Genomic DNA, 5,058 nt, shown 5'->3' with positions numbered 1-5,058 from the left:
TATTGCTCTTAATACTTTTGAGCTCCGTCATTATACAATATCTTTTATTCAACAAGATATTTTTCATGGTTTGAAGAGTGAAGATGCTCATGAACATCTTGTCTTATTCAAGGAAAAAGTGGGTATGATCAAGTATGATGGCATCACGAAAGAGCAAATTCTTCTTATGCTCCTTCCTCTTTCCTTGAAGGATAATGCTAGAACATGGTTGAATTCACATGAACCGGGTACTTTCACTACTTGGGAAAGCTTGTCAAGGGCTTTTATCAACAAATTTTACCCTCCTTCAAGAACCGCTAGAATAAGGCATGAAATCCAAACCTTCAAGCAAAAGCATCTTGAAACTTTGAGTGAAACATGGGAAAGATTTAGAGACCTTCTTACCTCTTGCCCACATCATGGAATCTCCAAGTGAATGACAACTCAAATTTTCTTCAAAACTCTTGAGCAAAGATTTAGGGATATGATTGTGGCGGCCTCCGGTGGCAACTTTGACAATATGAAAAATGCCCAAATCACGGAGATGATTCAAAACATTTCCGACATGGAAATTAGTTATGGAGGTAGAGAAGGTGAATATAGAAGAGAAAATGAGTCCAAGAGTGAAGGACCTTCGAAGCTAGAGTTGAAAAACAAGGCCAAGTTGGACGAATTGTCAAAGAAATTTGATAGCTTTTTGGGGGAAATGAAGCATGAAAATGCTTATCATGAAGAAAGGCCAAGTCATTCCAAGGTCTACTATGTTCAAGAGCCTAGGTCGCCACCAAGAACCTACTCTCAACAAGGTCCTCCTCCTAGAAACTATCAACAATATGCTTCTACTTGTGAGAATTGTGGTGGTATTGGGCATTCTTATGACACTTGTTCATCCTTTCCACAACAAAACAACCAAACATACATTCCACCTCACCAAAATTTCCACCAACAAATTCCATATCCACCTTCACAAGAGCAATTTCAAAAACCTTACCAACCTCTACTCATTGAACCTCTAAATGCCAACCCTCTCATTGAGAGAATGTTGAAAGAAATGAATGCTAGGGCACAACAAAGAGAAGCATAATATGACCAACCATTCAAGAATTTGAGAACCGGACTCACCAATGTCCAAGCTCACCAAAGGACATTGGATTCTCACATAGACAATCAATGGACTTCTAACACTCAAAGAAGCCCGCATTCTTTGCCAACTCAAGGGCTTAACACCAAAGATGGACTACCACTTCATCAATAAGCCCACTTGGTTACCTTGAGAAGTGGGAAGAAATTAGGAGGATCTATGGACATAGTGAGTGAACAAATTGAGGAAGATGAAAATTTCGTCTTGGAAGAAATTGTGGTTGACAAAGTGGTTGATCGGGAATTCTTGATTGGCATTGAACCAAATGATGAAGATGAACTTGGCTCTCCCATATGGGACACTTATGAAGACTCCTTGCAAAATGATAAGTGTGGGGAGGGAAGTTATGAAGAGATTGGTGCCCCTAATTGGGATGTCTATGATAATGAGGAAGACCCTCCAATACCACCTCCTTCCAAACTCTTTAAAGAGGAAGTGATTGTCAGTGACAAGTGTGGGGAAGAAGTTAAGACTTGGGAAATGGAGGTTGATGAATTCGAAATTGCCATTCTCGGAGAGTTGAGAATCCATGACAAGAGCCACACACGATCTTGGTAGTTTTGACAATAGCTTGGAAGAAATTGAGAGTCTTCTTTTCGGAAATGGTTCGATTCACATGGAGAGTCAAATTGAATGTGATATGAATGATAGCAATTTGAACCTCAAAGATGAGAAGTTGACTCCTCCACCTCCTATTCTCCACCATTTCCTTTGTCTTGAGGACCATGTGGACATTCCCTCTTTCTATGAAGTTTATGAGATTCCGTCCGTCTCTCCTTCTAGCTACTACATTTAAATGGAGGATTTTAGAAACAATACCGAGAGGAGAAAGATGAATAACGGGAAGAAGCGTTGGAAAAGAAGTCGGGTGCGGTTCACGATAGCTTGGCACTACTTATGTCTAGTTGAGGGTTTTGCTAAAGCTTTTGACCGGTGACTCCGTGCCTTGAGTGACATGGATCATGCTACTTGGAGATTCAAGCAACAAATTTTGATGAGAGATTTTGTGGAGTCCAATAAGAACCACCAAATTGTATATATTCTCTTCCCTTACTGTAGATACCCAGTATCTGCACCTTCCAAAAACCACCCGATGATGATCGGACTGTAACGTGTTATTGATATGCGTGCGTGGATTGGCTATACCTGAGACGGTTTAATGCACTACTCGAATATGAAAAATTATTTCAAAAATGTTTTCTAACTTCATTTGCATTAAAATAACACTATTTAGAGTTAAAACCGTCTTCGGACCCAAAACCGACTCAGAAACCCGCAACTCGAGTCAACCTGAGTCAACCCAAATCCCGAATGTCAAAAATAATGCCATGAATACCTATATCATGTCATTTTCGTTAAAATGACCCTAATTAGAGTCAAAACCGTCTTCGGACCCAAAACCGACTCAGAAACCCGCAACTCAAGTCAACCTAAGTGAACCCGAGTCAAACCAAATCTCGAATGTCGAAAATAATGCCATGAATGTTTTTATCATGCCATTTCCATTGAAATGACCCTATTTAGAGTCTAAATCGACATCGAGCCAAAAACCGACTCGAAATTCAAATCCCGACTCACACGGGTCAAACCCGAGTCAAATACACAAAATATCTACCCCAAATATCACCTAAGAGTAAACTTACACGACTAAGAAAACCTCAAAGACCACAAATCACAACCAACAAAACATTGGTTAGAACAAATGCAAAATCCAAATTTGCGAAAGGGACAATACACCCCCTTCCATCACAAGGTAGCTCGCGCCTCTTTGGGGTGGCTCCTTAACCTCCACGCAAAATCGACCAACCTATCATCCCCCATTTCTCTATAAATACCCACCATCATATACTACAACATTCACGCGAGCGTCCGCCCCCTCCTTCTCCCTTAAACTTCTAGACCTGACTTCCTAAGTAACAAAATCGACACGTGTTTACGACCTACCGATCGTAAACACAAGCCTTACACATTTTGTTTGGTACCGTCGCCGTGCATTCGACCGACCCATTCGACCAACTCAACATCAATCAACATGTTTTAATTAACATATTTTCAACATATTTTCAAAACTAAATCCTTTTTTAAGGCACCTTTTTAAACTTCTTTGATCGCGATTAGTCACAACGAGAAAACCGTCTCTAAAGTCGTCTACTTCGCAAACATCAATACACGTAAGTTTGAGGGTTTAAATATCTCATTTATTTCATGTCTTTACTGTTTTCATGAGTTTATATGCATGAACAATGCATAACACGATTCAAATATAGGTTAGACGAGCCAAAACCGAGTTTTGGCCCGAGACAGAAACCCTTTGCTATGCAAAGAGGCTCGCGCCTCTTGTGGGTTATCGGGTCAGACTCATCCGTGTTTGTTCTCGTTTTTCCTCTTTATTTCTTTCTTATTTGCAATCGGTTTTTACCATTTCAAATACTTCAAATCATTTTTTATGACAAACTTTTTAGCCATAAATTATAATCACCCTTGGTTCCATGTACCAAGACGGTTTAATCCGCGACTCGGTGATATTAATTGGTTAATTACATTTTTAAAAAAATTCCTTTCTTTTATTTACCATTTTAATACATTTTTATGATAAACATATTTTGACCATTACAAAAATCATCCTTGGTTCTTTATACCATGACGGTTTATTCCGTGACTCGATTATATTATTGGTTAATTATAAATTAAAGGCTATTTTTACCCCCTTTTATTTTTTTTACCATTTTTCTCATTTGTTTACGTTTGTAAATATATTAGTCATAATTCATAATCATCCTTGGTTCTTTATACCATGTTTATTTAATCCGAGTACGATGACAAACTTGACTAATTACAAAGAAATGAACTTAACATATTTAGTTCAAATCAAACAATTTACATTTCTATTTGTAAACAATGCTTTTCAAACATGCAAATCCGACAACGAATATTACTAACATAATAGTAATTATTCTGAGTCATGAAAACCATACTTGCAAATCATTAATCACAAAAAACGGTTTTAAACAACCTTTCAAACAACCAGGAGACGCTCCTTGGGTCGGCTCATGGCTCGCGCCCCAAGGCAACTCCTGTTTTCATATTTTAAAACCTGGGCAGAGCCCTTTATCTCGCCAATAGGCTCGCGCCTTAACAGGGCTGCCTGGCACTATTCTGTCCCGTTTTAGCATTTGTCTAGGACGATCCCGATTACGGTTAACCCGAATACATGACAGATCAGATTGACAAGCTTATGTTTTTAAACTTTGTCATTTGACACCCTTTTTCAAATAAACGGATCGTGTTAAGCATCATAATCCGAATTTGGTAAATGAATGATTAATTTCTGTTCTCACATGCAAATCAATCTAAATCCAACTTGACACCTTATACTTGATACTTGGATTAAATCAACCAACATAGAAAGCTCTCACATGTTAGGTTAAACTTTTGGATGTGCATTCATGCATTTACCGTTTTATCAACTCTTGCACTTAAACAACCACGATCGATCAGTAGAGGCCGCTAACACGGGCGGGATTGGGTGTCCGATTAAAGGGCTTCCCAATACGTACCCTCACCCCTTACTCAGAAGCTTTGGATAGTGGATGGCCTTATCCAGGGCGTACGAGAGTCATTTTAGGCATAGAATGCTAAAAGGGGGACGAGTCCTTATCTTTAGTACCTATGTCAAACACCGCTTTTTGCCTTGGTTGACCTAGGTATAAAGTGGATTCGAACGGGTTCCAAGCATCCCACAAATGCTTGGTGGCGACTCCGAACATCTCTAATCGTTTCGAGACCTTTACCGAGACGAAACCGACCGATCTAAAGCGATCTGGTCGAAAGCATTTTTACGTCACCGAGTGTGGCTTTCTAGACCGCTGCATATCCACAGATTGGCTTGGCGTGCAGGTGGCCCGTGACCTCAGATCGGTAGGTGGCCCAAATCCACA

The 5,058-nt window shown here is 39.6% G+C and overlaps 1 non-coding gene across 1 annotated transcript; it reads right to left on the bottom strand.

Annotated features, from left to right (window-relative positions):
- Positions 1-298: 298 nt before the first annotated feature.
- Positions 299-405, bottom strand: LOC141603717 (small nucleolar RNA R71). The gene has a single exon (XR_012525575.1). It is a non-coding gene; the product is annotated as a small nucleolar RNA R71 (small nucleolar RNA).
- Between the last annotated feature and the right edge of the window lie 4,653 nt (positions 406-5,058).

Source organism: Silene latifolia, chromosome 9 (genome assembly GCF_048544455.1).
Source record: "Silene latifolia isolate original U9 population chromosome 9, ASM4854445v1, whole genome shotgun sequence".
NCBI lineage: Eukaryota > Viridiplantae > Streptophyta > Magnoliopsida > Caryophyllales > Caryophyllaceae > Silene > Silene latifolia.
This window is presented reverse-complemented; position numbering and strand designations above follow the sequence as displayed.